This window comes from Lynx canadensis, chromosome D3 (assembly GCF_007474595.2).
Source record: "Lynx canadensis isolate LIC74 chromosome D3, mLynCan4.pri.v2, whole genome shotgun sequence".
NCBI lineage: Eukaryota > Metazoa > Chordata > Mammalia > Carnivora > Felidae > Lynx > Lynx canadensis.
Window position 1 is genome coordinate 63995889 of NC_044314.2, and position 16529 is coordinate 64012417.

Sequence of the window (16529 nt, forward strand, 5' to 3'; positions counted from 1 at the left end):
TATTCCTTTTCCAAATCCAATGGAATGCTAGGGCATTGCTTACTAAACATAAGTTTATGCTTTTGGCTTCTTATTTCAGAAAAACTAAACATATTTAAATCTTTTAAAAAACATGCTTTGTACTTAACTGATTGATAAATTTGCCATCTAAAAAAATTCTGATGTAACAGTTCACAATCAGTTACTATTTAGTTTTCACTGGACACTAAAGTTTCTAAGAGTTAAAATTCTACTAAATGTGCTTAAGACAATGGAAATAAGGAAAGCAACTCTGTATATAGAAAAGCAGAAGATAGATAAGAAAGATCTAAAAAAAATGGGAATATATTTTTGTTGAAGGTAAAAGAAAGTAATTTTGTCCTAAATGAGACTGATTGTTTGGAGAAAAAGGGCTTAGGTCAAAACCTAAAAGCAAAAGAAAGTTGTCAAAGGTTTTTAAAGGAAAAGCTCTATGAAAAATTTAATGTGGGGGCACCTGGGTGGCTCACTCAGTTAAGCTTCTGACTTCAGTTCAGGTCATGATCTCACAGTATGTGAGTTCGAGCCCCGCGCGGGCTCTGTGCTAACAGCTCAGATCCTGGAGCCTGCTTCGGATTCTGTGTCTCCCTCTCTCTCTGCCCCTCCCCCACTCAAGCTCTGTCTCTCCAAAAATAAATAACCATTAAAAATTTTTTTCATTAAAAAAATAAATAAATAAATAATTTAATGTGTAGTCAAAACTAAGTTTAAAATAAATTAATTTTATTTATTTATTTTAAAAAGTTTATTTATTTAATTTGAGACAGACAGAGACAGTATGAGTGGGGAAGGTGCAGAGAGAAGGGGAGAGAGAGAATTACAAGCAAGCTCTGTGCTACCAGCACAGCAGAGTCAGATGAGGAGCTCAAACTGATGAACCAAGAGATCAAGATCTCAGCCAAAACCAAGAGTCAGACACTTAACCACCCAAGTGCCTCCAAAATAAATTAATTTTAAAAGTACACTGGTATAAGATTAAAATTCTGCTTTACTCTCTGTAAAAATCAAAAGTTTACTTGGATTGTTGGTTTACTCTTGATAAACAAAATGTAAACAAAGTTGTTGTTTTTTTCTCTTTTGTCTGCCCAGAAAATGGAAAGGACTGTGATTTTAACCAAAAGGGCATGATAGCACACACCCTTTTGAGTTGTTTCGCTCAAGCTCTGATTGAATTGCCCCTCCTTTGATCCAAAGGCTGGGAAAACAGTGTCGATGCCCTTGCTGCCTGCCTCCAAACAACCCACACGAATGTTGTTCCTGTTTAGCAAAGGAATGGGTGCCTATGCCTTATGAGGGATGGTGACCTTGGTATATGATGGGCTTTTTTTTAATGTTTATTTATTTTTGAGGAGGGGTGGCAACATATGGCTGCAACATATCTATATGCACATTACTGAAAAAGGCAGGGGAATAGACCTCGATTTTGGCCCTTTTAACCCCTGCACCAGTGGCCAATTTTATCCTTAAAAGAATGGTTTTCACCAGCCTTTTAAAATATATTTGTAAAGAGGAGTGATTTTATTATTATCTTTATGCTGATGACTGTTAGGCCAAAATAAAATTAGTGATCCTTCTACAACCAGGGGAGTCTTGTTTGGCCACAGTCGATCCCCCCAAAGTCCTGCAGGCAGGAAATTGAGGGGTAGAAGAAATCAGGGAAAACAAGGTCAGCTCTCAGCGGTAGAGCCAAGCCTGGGTAAGAGTGACTACTCCCAGCATCTTAAGAGATCAACAGGGCTTTTGGCTGCCAGTCACATATTCAGCCAAAACACCTGGCCAGGAGATGAAGCTTCTGGCCAACTCTTGGGGCCAGGAAATGAGGCTTCTCCTGGCCAGCTGTAGGAAGTCAAGATAAGGGACACCTTTTCCTCTTTTTCCTATAGATGGATAATTCCCCAGTCAAAGTCAGTGCTCCTTTGGGATGCATTCTGAAAAATTGGGAGGATTTTTAATTTTATTTTTTTTTAGTCCATTTATTTTGAGAAAGAGTATGTAAGCATGAGCGGGAGAAGGGCAGAGAGAGAGGGAGAGGGTGAGAGAGAATCCCAAGCAGGATCTGCACTGTCAGCACAGAGCCCAATGTGGGGCTCAGTCCCATGAACCCCGAGATCATGACCTGAGCCAAAACCGAGAGTCTGACGCTTAACCTACTGAGCCAACCAGATGCCTCAGAAGTTGGGAGGAGTTTGATCTGCAAACCCTGAAGAAAAAACCAATTCATTTTCTTTTCCACCAAGGCTGGGCCCCAATACAAATTGGAGAAGTAAACCTGGAAGCCAGAGGAAAGTGCCAATTGCAATACTACCTTACAATTGGACTTACTCTGTAAATGTGAAGGAAAGTGAGGTGAGGTCCCCTATGTGCAATGTTTCTGGGCCTTAAGAGGAAATCGGCATATGTGTATGCAATGCAAGGTTGACCCTGGCTTATTGGCAGCCCTTTCCAAGGTCCAGCTGCTTGGAATCAGTCAGGAGGGGAAATAATTCAAGGCCCCTTGCCTGTACCCAAAGCAGACCTAGAGAACGAGGAAGGAAAGCCTTCCACCTCAACCCCCTCCTCCTCAGGTTCTCGATCTATATATCCAGACTTAAACACGTGCACTTCTGCTCCCTACTGCCTACCTTATCCAGGCCCTCCTGGAGACATGACAAGCATGTGTCCCCTACAGGAAGCTTGAGCACCAGGAAGGGGAGCACAAAGAGGCATCGCTATGGTGAGAATGCAAATGCCCTTTTCATTGCAAGAGTTAAGACAAATAAAAGGATGTCTAGGTAAATTTTCTCATGATCCAGATAAATATATAGAGACTTTTCAAAATAGTACCTGCGTTTTTGAATTGACCTGGAAAGACTTAATGCTTTTGTTGAATCAGACTCTTAATGAAACAGAAAAATGTAGAGTTCTGGCAGCAGCCGAGAGACATGGGGACAAGCAACTTATTATCATGAGACTGGCGGTCCCCTACTGGGACCCAGGGAGTTCCACCCCAAGATCCTAATTGGGGTATGACCACCCCATTGGGGAGTAGTATGGCTCCATTTGCAAGCCTGTATTTTAGAAGGATTAAAAAGGAAGTCCAAAGTTAAGCCTTTAAATTATACTAAATTAGCCACCATTTTACAAACTCAGAATGAGAGCCTGGTGGCCTTTCCCAGAGAGGTTGAGGGAGGATCTCATTAAATATATGGCTATCTCCCCTGAAACCCCTGAGGCTGAGACGATTTTAAAGGACAAATTGGCCCCAGATATTCAGAGGAAGCTGCAGAAATTGGCTGTTGACCAGGAAGGGACACTGGAGGAGCTCTTACAAGCTGCCAATTGGGTGTATTACAACCGAGATCAAGGGGAGAATAAGAAACAGGAAAGGAAGCTATTTTTTATTTTAAATTAAAAAAAAATTTTAATGTTTATTCATTTTTGAGAAGGAGGGGAGGAGCAGAGAGAGAGAGAAACACAGAATCCGAAGCAGGCTCCAGGACCTGAGCTATCAGCACAGAGCCCAATAAGGGGTTTGAACTCACAAACTGTGAGATCATGACCTGAGCCGAAGTCGGACACTTGACCGACTGAGCCACCCAGGTGCCCCAGGAAGGTAACAATTTTAATAAGGTTTATTTGTACAGAATTCTCTTGGTCTCAATTTATCCATGATAAGAATGTTACTTCCTTCTAACTTAGGGAAGGTATCTTCTGCATGGAATTTCATCTCCTGCTTTTGATAGAGTTAGACAAGAACTGGAGGAAATAAGGCTTCTGATAAATAGGTGACACATTAGACACCTGGAGACTGACAGACCAAGAGCCACTGGTGCAGAATATGAGCCCTCTTCTTCAACTTCTGCCCCAGGGTAACCTATGGCTTCACTATAATATATTTACATTGTGGTTTTGACATCCACCCCCCAATATGGGAGTAATAGTTCCATGACAGTTCCAGCAAGAAACTTGTAGGGCCCAAAACTCCCCCTTCTGACTGGTAGGAAGAGTCCCTTCAATGATTAGAAACAACTTCAGCGGGAGATCACCCTAACTATGACTCATAACTTACACAAACATAAAAAGAAAAGGCAGCCCTAACCCCGGTGCACTGCCATCTCTGGGACTGACCACTCTTCCCTCTTGAGAATGCACTGTCCTTAATAAACTGCTTTCTGCTTGCTACTTTCCTTCTGGCTGTCTTTATCTGAATGCAGATCCTCGTGTAAATCTTTCTGTAAATCTTTTGTGGGGAATCCAAGAACCCAGACTCCATTCACGCAATGCAGACACTCCCCACTGGTAACTTTTTTTTTTTTTTTTGAGAGAGAGAGAGAGAGTGCACAAGAGCAGGGGGTTGGGGAGAGGAGAAAGGGAGAGAGAGGGAGAGAGAGAATCCCTAGCAGGCCCCACACTGTCAGTACAGAGCCAGATGCAGATCTCTCACGTGAGATCATGACCTGACATCAAGAGTAGGAAGCTCACCAACTTAACGACACAGATGCCCCCCTCCAGTAACTTCTAAGAAAAAGGAAAGAGTGGTTTCTGATGAGAAAAAAGGCAAAAGATATGTAGATAAAATTAAATTTCCTTACAGTTTGCAGCCCATCAATAAATATGTGAGACCATGAGACCTGCAAAGTGTGATATTCCTCTAGGAACTCAAAACTGACTTAATGTTAATGCTTTGCTAGAGGCAAAAAGCAACCCCTAGCTTGACAATAGCCAGACCTCTGGGATCCTGCCAAGTTTTAATATATGAATATCTTTTTGGAAACTTCCACTATCTCTACTCACCCCGTCCAACTTAAAAATATCTAATCAATCGCTCCTTACTTTCCCAGTGCATCTCTTTCCGCCCATGGGCCCTGTCAGCTGTGCTTTAATTAAAACACTTTTTTGCACTGAAACCTCTCAAGAATTCTTTCTTGACCATTCCCTCCCCGCCCACATCACATCAACTTTTTTGCGTTTAAATTTTTTGAGTGTCTAATTCAAACTAGTCAACATGTCAGAGTGGCATATTCTGGGGTGGCATGATCTGAACTCCTTCTAGTAAACACATACACAACTATAAATCACCAGATTCCGCAGCATGGTTTCCTCCTTAGAGGCTGAAATGTAAGGGCTGGTGGCGGAGGGGGGCGGGGGGGGAGTTCATTTCAGCCTGACCCAAGCGGGGGCACCCAGCCACCAGCACTTGCACATTATTCTTTATAACATGATGCTAACAAAAAGGTCATTGCAAAGGTAAAAATAAAGCCAGATAAACTTCCTCTTGGATGCATGCCTCATGCCTGGCCCTCGGCGGAGCATTCTATTCCCCCCACCACGTTTGCCCACTGGACGTGGGTTCAGCGGGAACACCCCGCCCGCGGGTCTGATGGGCAAGCGGACGACGCCGGTCCCGTTCGAGCCCCGCCCCCGCGCGGCGCACTCTGGGAGCTACCTGGGCTTGCTCAGTAAACCGGCTGTCGCGGTTCTGGTATGCTGCTTGGTGAGCGGAGCATGCTGGGAGCTTGGGGCGGTAGTGGGTGGGTTGCCTTGGCAACCGGCACCAGAGGCTACAGGCTGCGGGGCGCGCGCATGGTCAGTTATGCCCCGGTGATCGGAGCCACCATTGTTTTCAGGGCCTTCTGAGGGCACCGAGTGGCTCCGTTATTGCCAGGCGGCCACTGAGACTGAAGGGAAAGGGCGGGCAAACCAGCCGGGAGTGAGGAGCTTGCAAAGTGCCGGGGGGTTTCCGAGGCAGGAAGGGAAGGCGGCCCCAGATTGTTTCAGATCCTGGGCAGAAGACAGGGGTAGATGACCCCCGATGTGCCCACTGGGCGAGGGAAGAGAGCCCCTCCAGCCCTTCAGCTGGGAGTCCAGAGTTTCAGATCGAGGGTCTAGTGGAAGGAACTGTGCAGGGTCCAGGAGGGAAGGAAGGAGAAGGGAGGACAGGAAGGCTTGAGGAGAGGGGTACTCAATGAAAAGGTGGAGGGGGAAAGGGAGCGACGGAAGAGACAGAGCTGGGGCAGTCCCCTGGCAAAGATGAGTGTATGGCATCATTCCCTAGCCTTATAAACCCGATCATTGAACAAACCATAATAGACTCCGACTAATTTTTCGAGGGTCCATATTTTTATGTACAAGTTGGGTAGGGAAAGAACGGTCAGGGAAAGGAGGGAGGGGCATATGGGAGAAAATTTTTAAAACCTCTTTTGACCTGAATCAAGAGCCGAGTTCTGGAACAGGAAGAGACCTCATAGGTTGCTTTTACATGTAGTTGAAAGTTGGACCACAGCTCTTTCTGGTGCCTAAAGCTCCCTCTTAACCACCCCAAGACTTACCTTTACCTTTGGGAGACTTCCCTTCCCTTAAGAGAGGAAAGAGGAAGGGTCAGATGAACAGTGGCAAGGTAAGGAAGGGATGTCAGTGGGAGATGAGGGAGAAAACACCATGTGGACCCAGCCTGGTGAGAACTAGACACTGATTTTAAGAGAAATCTGTGTCATGAACACGCCTTCCCATTTCATGGATTCTGAGTGTGGTGGATCAAGTGGACCAAGACTAGGGGGTCAGGAGAAGACCTCTCTTGGTAACTCTTGTCAATAAGACTTCACAGGAGACCCACTTCTTGGGCTTGACCTCCCCCTGTGCCCGTCATTTGTTCATGCTTTGTTCATCCTTTGCCAGGGTGCCTTGGGGCCTCAGCCCACCTCCCTCAGGGAGCATGATGGCAGGTGTTTCCCTATGGAATCAGCTATGATATTAGGTGAATGGCCCCTGTGCCTGTAGGTCACATTACTTCTGAGTACACCAGGGAATATCCTGATGGGGAGGTTATTGAGCTCCCAAAGTTTTCTGAGGCTGCTTTGTCATCTGTAAAATAATCTCAGCTCTGCCCCCTCCTGAGGTTGTTATAGAGACCTAGTGAGATACTGAAAGTGCTTTTAATGGGTCAGGGGGGTCATCAAATGCAAGGGTGTGGTACCAGAAACCTCCATCTACTTGGCTTGGGGAGCCACTGGGAAAAGAAGGGGCTGGAGCCAACCTGCTCAGGCTGTGACCTGCTCCTGCTGTTCTCCTCACTGCCCCCACTTGCTGGGAGCGCCAGGCCAGCTTGATTGACTGCCAGTCTGTTTGCCCTCACTGTTCCTGGCCCTGCTGAGTCCAGAGACCTGGATTTGAAACCTGGATCTGTCACTTACTGGCTGAGTGATCTTGGGCAAGTCATTTCAGCTTTCCTGCTTAAATAGAGCTAAGATGGCCTGTGAATGAAACCACATAAACTAAAGCGTTTCTGGCTCCTGAAGGAGGCCCCTGCTGTGGGGGAGGAGCCCTGGCTAGGAATCTGTTACAGACAGTTATTTTGTCACCAACTGGAATGGCCTTGGGACAAAGCGCTGCAACTCTCTTGACTTCACCACCTGCCAGGACCTCATCCTTCATGTTATTGCTGTCACTTTTTAACACTGTCACCTCCTTCAGCCTTAGCATTGGCCTGGGCCTCAGTTTCCTCATGTGTGACTTGGGGATGATGATCTGTAGGAATCTGTAAGCTTAGGAGAAGGAAGCTATCCTGTCACATTATGGTTTAAATGCATTAAGTGGGATGTTCAGTTCTAGAGAGCAGCAGATGGCATGGCATGAGAACAGAGCCATGGAGAAAGTTTGGGGCCCCATTACTTGCTGATAAAAGAGTAACGAATAAGTACTGGGGGACAGTGAGTCCTAAGTGAAGAGGTGGTTGGAAAAGGAGGCTGAACAGAAAACCGATTGGCAACACACTCAAAATGATAAGCAATTCTTTTTTATATAAAACAATTATTTAGATCGAGAAAAGAAATTACAAATTTTAAAAACAAATGCCACAAACACCACAAAGTCAAGAAAAATACCCTGACATTTTTATTAACTGCTAGACACTCCTTCACCTTTAAAATGTTCCTTACTCCCATACTTTTTGACGGCAGATTACCTTTTTATGCGACAATGATTTTCTAATATTTCCTACAGAGTGAATAGAAAGATAATTCCATCTTTCTTTTGGCAGTTAAGTGCCTCTGGAAGCCATTTATGCATTAAAATAGCTATAATTAAGTAGACCCACAAGTGACTTCAAAGCACATAAATAATCCCACTCACCCCATACATTAGGGACTCCCCCCAATTTTACCTTCCCCCTTAGCCACATCCAAAATATCCACAGGATATGGGTGACAGAATTTGCAGTGGAAACACTGAGTGCTCCTCAACCAACTTGTAAAAATAACTTCTGCAAATTTCCCAACACACAACTGTGGAAGTACTGCTAGGGCCCCTCCCAGCGCAAACAGAGGTCCGGACTGTTGACTACCTCTGCCCTAAATAACTGCAGCATGGCTCAAGGTTAGCCCACGGGAAGCTAGCAAAAGACTCTGAACAATCCCGGTTTAGTCTCAACTTTGACTAATTTTGTTGACATGCAAGCTACCCCTCCCCCACAGGGGCCTCACACACACACCAGGGAGGCTCCTGGGATTTGACCTCCTCCCTCCCCCAACCCCCCCCCTCCAAAGTATCCTCCTCTGGACAGGAAGAGGGTTCTTTGCTCTGAGCAGGGTTCTCCCTGCTGAGCCCATTCTGCCCTGTCTTGCACATGAGGAAATGGTCAAGCTGACCTTTGAACTACAGGTGCTCTTCCTGAAAGGGAAAAGGGTAGGGGCCAGAAAAGCCAATTAGGGTCCCAGACAGTCCTTTCAGAACCCCATGCCAGCTCCTGTCTTCCCTGCCTGTCCTAAAACAGGACTGTTGAATAGAACCATATAAAACCCATGCATAAGACATCCACAAGTATGAAAAATACCAGTAGGGGAGGAGAAACGAGAGAGAAAAAGCATAGAAGAAGAATTGGGAAAAAAAAGGGGGGGGGGATGGGGAAAGGCTTTCGGTGGCTTGCAAGGGAGGGCCGTGGGAGGAGGGTGCAGAGCTGCCGAGGGGAGGGAGGGCTCTCCCTGCTGTTGCTGTGCTGGAGGCCCATATTGCCCACTAACTTGCTGTGTGACACTGAGGGAAGCCTCCTACTTGACCTCTCTGGGCCCCCGTTTCCCCTTTAAAGTAGAGCTGCTAATACCTACCTCACAGGGTTGTTGTGAGGATAACACGAGGTAATGTCTGGGGAAATTGCTTGGGAAATTGGGAAAGGGTACTCACATAGGATCCTCTCGTAATCCTTTGGGCCAAAGGTGGAAAGTAGACTCAGAGGCTCTGGACCCAGGCGTGGGCCTTGCCTCTTTGGGAAAATTGCCCTAGCCTTTACTCAAAGCTGACCCTGCCTTAGGCAGAGTGGCCCTGCTTGACAATTTTCCACACTCTGGTGCAGGTGGGTGCCACCAGAGAGAGCACTGGCTGAGGAGTCAGAAACTCTGAGCTTAGTATGTGGGTGCTCCAGGGCCTGAGCCCCGACTGGCCAAGACCCATTGTTGAAGAAGCCTGGAAAACTGAGGAGTTGCTGTTTTTCTCTAGCCAGACCCCAGCTGCTGGGGGTAGCCCAAATTGCTTCTCCAAGGGGCCGCAGGGAAAGGGACCAGGGGAGGCAGGGGACCAGGATAACAAACCCTCCACCCAAAAAGTGCATGCAGGAGAACTGTCGTCAGCAGAGGCAGTGACAGGGAGGGCCTAGGCAGGGCTGGGCCAGGCATCAAGGAGCCAAGGGGACCAATTCAGCAGAGGACTGCAAAGCTGGAGCTTCACTTCAGGCTCCAAGCCCAGGCCCACAGATTCAGGTGTTGCCACTGCCCAAGGACCCAGCTGCAGGGTGGTTCCAAAGCAGCCTAGGCCCGTGCAGCATTTCCGTGGTTGATTTTCCTCCGGATGATACCTGGGGCTAGCTCTTCTTGTCCCCCTTCCACGTCCCCACTGCCTCCATTATCTGAACATATTCTGCCTCTTCCAGTGTGTTCAGAGTGAGCCCTTTAAAAAAAACAAAAAAGCTTACCTGAAATGATAGTTTGGGATTCATTTCCAGCCAAGAAAATGGGTATTGGGTTCTGGGGATTGGGCTGATAGAGTTTGGGGGAGCAAAGCAGATGCTGACTGCAGCATTGAGGATGAGGAGGAAGCCAGACAGGGAGTGTGGGGATGTATCCAGTCAAGTGGGGGAGCCGCTGCTCAGCAGCCTATTGGGGTTCTGGGGTGATGGAGAGGAACCTTCACAAGCTGGCAGTTTGCTCTGCTTCATCCCCAGTCATAGAGTGGGCACTGCCAGGCACCCACATGGCAAGGCAGGCCAGAACCCAAGAGAGGACCCAAAGAACTTGTCCACTTTCTTTTCCTAAACTCATGGGTCTGTGATATTGCTGCTACTTGCTGAGCAGAGTGGAGGGTGAGGCTAGGCAGGGAGTGAAAAGGTCCCCCAGGGAGGGGGAGGCCATGACCCATTCAGCCAACTCTCAGTTTGGGGGTTTAGATTCACCATCCTAGGCCTTGGGATGGGTGAGAAACCAGTGTTATTGAACTCCCAAGGGCACATTGGACCCCAAACTAAGAATTCTCTCCCTACTCTTTCCCATCCTAAATTAGGTCCAATGTCAAAGTCCAAATTTGGCTCAGAGATTCTGCAAGAAGATAAAATGACAAAGATAGGTCAACATAGAAATGCCCTCTCTCGGGGGCGCCTGGGTGGCTCAGTCAGTTAAGCGTCCAACTTCAGCTCAGGTCATGATCTCACGGTTCACAAGTTCGAACCCCATGACAGGATCTGTGCTGACAGCCTGGAGCCTGCTTCAGATTCTGTGTCTCCCTCTCTCTGCCCCTCCCCTGCTCATCCTCTCTCTCTCAGAAATAAACATTAAAAAAAAAAGAAAGCTGCCCTCTCTCATTATGAATTTCCTAGGGTGAAATTCATTCAAATAAAAACACTAAATTCCCTTGCCCTTTTCAGTTCAAGTTCAAAGAAATAAAAACTGGGGGCACCTGGGTGGCTCAGTCAGTTAAGCGTCCGACTTTGACTCAGGTCATGATCTCGCTGTTCATGAGTTTGAGCCCCCAGTTGGTCTCCGTCCTGACAGCTCAGAGCCTGGAGTCTGCTTTGGATTGTGTCTCTGGCTCTCTCTGCCCCTCCCCCACTCATGCTCTGGCTCTCTCTTTCTCAAAAATAAACATTTAAAAAAATTAAAGGGCACCTGGGTGGCTAAGTCGGTTAAGCAGCAGACTTTGACTCAGGTCATGGGTTCAAGCTCCACCTCGGGCTTTGTGCTGACAACTCAGAGCCTGGAGCCTGCTTCAGATTCTGTGTCTTCCTCTCTCTCTCTCTCTCTCTGCCCCTCTCCTGCTTACACTCTCTCAAAACTTATACTGCTTACACTGCTCTCTCTCTCAAAAATAAATATTAAAAAATATTTTTAAATAATTTAAAGAAAGAAAGAAAGAAAGAAAGAAAGAAAGAAAGAAAGAAAGAAAAACTGAAAGTCTTAATAAGGTAAAAGGATTAAAGCCTGAAGCATTCACTATGAGCCTAGCTGTCGTCAAAGCCCAGTGGTGTTAATTGGCCAAGGCTCCTTGTCCATCCACTCACCCACCCAGCAGGCAAAGGAGGGCTGGGTGGCTCCAGAAGTAGGGTCCTTCTCCACACCTCAGCATTTTAATTAGCCTCTCATGTGCTTTGCTTTTTAAAACTCCTGAGTTAACCAGGATGAAGCAGGAGGTGACATCCTCATAGCCCTGCCTGCCACAGGGAAATCCCTAGGGCAGTCTGCAGGCCACTGGCTGCCCCCAGAATCCAGTGCTCAGCCCTGTGTAGGCACCTCTTCCCACTACCTCAAGATCCTGGTAAAAATGCCCTGGCAGCTAATGGAAAGTGGATAGGAAATAGAGTGATAGCCCAGATGCCATGCCCTGGGAGTTTGACCCATGGAGAGTTAGCTTTAGCCCAGTCAACCATGTTGGGTGGGGCAGGGAACAACTTCCACTCTCCTTCTCTCTGAGCCATCTGTGCCACTCCACTGGGTCTTATTTATATCTTCTTTCTTCCAGAATGCTTGAAACCTTGTCATTTCCATTTTCCTCTGTGGGCCCAGTGCTGGGCTCTGCCTAGTGACATGGTGTCCAAGTCCGGGCTCTGCCCAGTGTTCAGCTCCCAGCCTATGTCAGCAGGTCCTGCCTGGAGCAGGTTCCAGAACTGAGGGCCAGGGAGCAGCCACTCTGTCCCATTGGTTCTCAGGACACAAGCTGTCCTCCATTTGGTATGCTCCTGGCCTTAAGCAGCATTTTTTCTGCCACACAGTGTCCAGTGGGCCAACATCTGTTTCCACTGTGTTGCTTCCTCACACTGTTTCTGGCCGGTGACTCTAGGATGGCTCAGCTGAACCCCTAGCAATTGTGCTGTGTTGGCTCCTGACACTGGTTTAAAATCCCTTTTCTTCACACAGAGGGCTACCTGTTTTTGTTGGCTTCCAGTACCTTCCCTCCTTTTGCTTTTTGCTCTCTGACCCAAAATTTTACTTTTCTGACACATTCCTCTAGATTTTGTCTCTTGGGGTCTCCCATGGCAATAGAAAGAAAAACAAGTCAATCTCAAGTTTGTCACAAGAATCTACTATTGAAACAATCCTATGGCTCTACCTGGGGAATGCTGGCCGGTGGCCACTCTGCCAGCAGGTCGCCTCAGATGCCTGGGTCAGCCTTCCTCTGGTAGGGAGGGTTCGGCAGAGCCTTCCTTGAGCCTACTCCATACATTCTAGAACATTCTCCCTAAGGGAATGGGGGTTGCCCACCCAAAATGGATGCCAAATCTCAGTATTTGATGCTGGTCTTTGGTTCTTGAATTTGCTCAGATCCTCTATGGCCTCTTCAGAGCTGCCAGGCTCATGGGATGGCTTCTGGATCTTCCAGAGTCCTGTCCGTGGTGTGGCCAACCCCTCAAGAGTGTTCTGGGTCACCTGGTTCCCAGGCAGGGTGTGTGTGTGGGGGGGTGTCTTGTGTCTTCCCCAAACCTCTGCCCTCCCTTTCCAGCAGGGAGCTTGCCTATCTCCTGACACCTCATACTCTAAAGACATTCATTCCTCTTCACAGCTGGTCTCTCTCTCTCATTTTCCACTGCTTCTGTTCTGAAAGTAAGATTGTGGCATGGTCTCTGAAAGGCCCTGATTCCTTTGCATGCTATTGTCCGTTAACAAACTACCACCCTTCTGTGGGTGCATCGGGCTTCATTCTCCTCTAATTCCAAGGGACTAAACCTCGAGAGCCTCAGATGTATCTGGAGGGTGCAGGAGCGACTCTCCACAGCCCCTGTCTAGCAGGAACTCATCGGTTATCGCCTCCCTTTGGGTGGCCCAAGATTCCCACCCAGTTGCACTGCAGCCCATTGTGCTTTTGCAGCTGAAAATGCCTACACATGACCTACCCCCACCTCCCCCTCCCTCAGCAAGCCCACTGGAGCCGCCTCTGCCCCACTGTTCGTAATAGGCCAAAGTTCTCTTGAGGCCTACCTCTGCTCACCAATCCCCAACAGCTGAGGCTTGCTAAGGCCTCACTCATTAAAAAGCATAGCTGTGAACCTGTGACTCCCTCACCCCACCCCCCCACAAAGCACTGCCCTGGGCTGCTGAGGCCAAACCCTGACAGATACTGCTTGTGCAGCAGAGACTCTCACCAGGAGTTAAAAGCCACTCCCTGGACTGCTTACAGCACCAAAACACTGTGGGGAACAACCAAGGCCAGAAGCCAGTGTGGTCCTCATGAAGCCCCCACGAACATACCAGGCAACCTCAAAGCCTTCACTGGTGTGGACTCAAAGCTCAAAGCCAGTGAATAAGATGTCAGGTTTGAGGGGACTTAAACGGAACAACACCTTCTTCCAAGTCTGATTTCAAGGCCTCTGCCATGGTTGTGGGGGTTGTGGTATGTGCCGGAGGGCAGGCAGCAACACACTGCAGAGCAGGCCCAGGAGGGTCAAGCCAAGCAGTTCAGGGATGCAGGGGGGGGTCCTGGAGGGTTTCTACAAGAGTATAAACCTCACAGGTAAATGTGAGGAGATGAGGGGGGAAGGGCCTCCCAACCCTAGCAGGAACACCAGTAGTAGGACATTCAGGGAGGCTGGGGGTGGGGCGGGGAGAGGGCAGCGAAGTGGGGACAGCCCTCAGCAAGGCCCTTGGTGAGGGCAAGGTCCCAGAGCGATACGGTTCTTGGGCAGCACCACTGTATGGTCTTCCCTTTGTTCTGCTATGTACATGCAATCATTGAAGTACAACATACACACAGAAAAATGCATAACAGTTTAACAAATATAACACAGACACTTGTGAGAACAGGGAGCAAAAAAATACCACTGCAGGACCCCATCACTTCCCATGAACCTACCTCAGTCTCTGCCCTCCCCCATCACCAGGGAGCCCACTGTCCAGAGTGTGAGGGGAACAGTCTCCCGACCTCCATCACAGTTTTACCAGCTAGGCACAGACCTCTAACAATTCAGTTCGGCATTCTCTGTTTTTGAACTTTAAATAAATGAATATTTATCATCTGTGTATTGCACTTTGTGCTCAACATTCTATGCTGGTGAGATTCATCAATGGAGTATCTACAGCTTTTTCATTTCACTGCTGCATAGTAATCTGCACCATAAATATACCACAATTTATTTATCCATTCTATTCTTGGTGGACATCCAGGTTGTTTTCCAGATAGAAGTTTCTTTAGAGTATAGATACCTAGGAGCGGGATTGTGGTTGTGTTAATTATAGCCAACGTGATGGGTGGTTCGTGGTATCTTGGGGTGGCTTTAATCGCATGTCCCTGTTTTCTACTAAGGTTGAGCACCTTTTGCATTTGAGTCTGCTTTGTGAAGTGACTTCTAAAGTCCTATGGTAATTTTTATTGGGTTGTCTATTGTAGGGGTTTAAAAAATATGTTCTGGATACGAGCCCTTTGTCAAGCATATGAGTTGCAAAAGCTGGTGTGGGTTTCCATTCTGTCTATGGTGTTTTACTAATATAAGGTCAAATGTGTCCATATTTTCCTTAGTCATATGTGCTTTGTGCATCTCATTTAAGAAATCATTAAGATGAAGAGCACCTGAGTGGCTCAGCCAGTTAAGTATCTAACTTTTGCTCAGGTCATGATCTCACAGTTCGTGGGTTCGAGCCCTGTGTTGGGCTCTGTGCTGACAGCTCAGAGCCTGGAGCCTGCTTTGGATTCTGTGTTTCTCTCTCTGCCCCTTCCCTGTTCATGATCTCTCTCTCTCTCTCTCTCTCTCTCTCTCTCTCTCTCTCTCTCTCAAATACATAAACATTAAAAAAAAAGCATTAAGATGATATTCTCTTTTAAGAGCTTTATGGAGAACTGATTTTTGTGTGGATGTGAAATGGGGGCCCAGTTTGATATTTCTGCCCATGTGGTATGGTAGTCATTATGGCCCAGCACCTGTAACTGAACAGTGCTCCCTTTCACATAGATTTCTTTTTTTTTTTAATTTTAATGTTTATTCATTTTTTATATATATATATGAAATTTATTGACAAATTGGTTTCCATACAACACCCAGTGCTCATCCCAAAAGGTGCCCTCCTCAATACCCATCACCCACCCTCCCCTCCCTCCCACCCCCCATCAACCCTCAGTTTGTTCTCAGTTTTTAACAGTCTCTTATGCTTTGGCTCTCTCCCACTCTAACCTCTTTTTTTTTTTTTTCCTTCCCCTCCCCCATGGGTTCCTGTTAAGTTTCTCAGGATCCACATAAGAGTGAAACCATATGGTATCTGTCTTTCTCTGTATGGCTTATTTCACTTAGCATTACACTCTCCAGTTCCATCCATGTTGCTACAAAAGGCCATATTTCATTTTTTCTCATTGCCACATAGTATTCCATTGTGTATATATACCACAATTTCTTTATCCATTCATCAGTTGATGGACATTTAGGCTCTTTCCATAATTTGGCTATTGTTGAGAGTGCTGCTATGAACATTGGGGTACAAGTGCCCCTATGCATCAGCACTCCTGTATCCCTTGGATAAATTCCTAGCAGTGCTATTGCTGGGTCATAGGGTAGGTCTATTTTTAATTTTCTGAGGAACCTCCACACTGCTTTCCAGAGCGGCTGCACCAATTTGCATTCCCACCAACAGTGCAAGAGGGTTCCCGTTTCTCCACATCCTCTCCAGCATCTATAGTCTCCTGATTTGTTCATTTTGGCCACTCTGACTGGCGTGAGGTGATACCTGAGTGTGGTTTTGATTTTATTTCCCTGATAAGGAGCGACGCTGAACATCTTTTCATGTGCCTGTTGGCCATCTGGATGTCTTCTTTAGAGAAGTGTCTATTCATGTTTTCTGCCCATTTCTTCACTGGGTTATTTGTTTTTCGGGTGTGGAGTTTGGTGAGCTCTTTATAGATTTTAGATACTAGCCCTTTGTCCGATATGTCATTTGCAAATATCTTTTCCCATTCCGTTGGTTGCCTTTTAGTTTTGTTGGTTGTTTCCTTTGCTGTGCAGAAGCTTTTTATCTTCATAAGGTCCCAGTCATTCACTTTTGCTTTTAATTCCCTTGCCTTTTTGGGGATGTGTCGAGTAA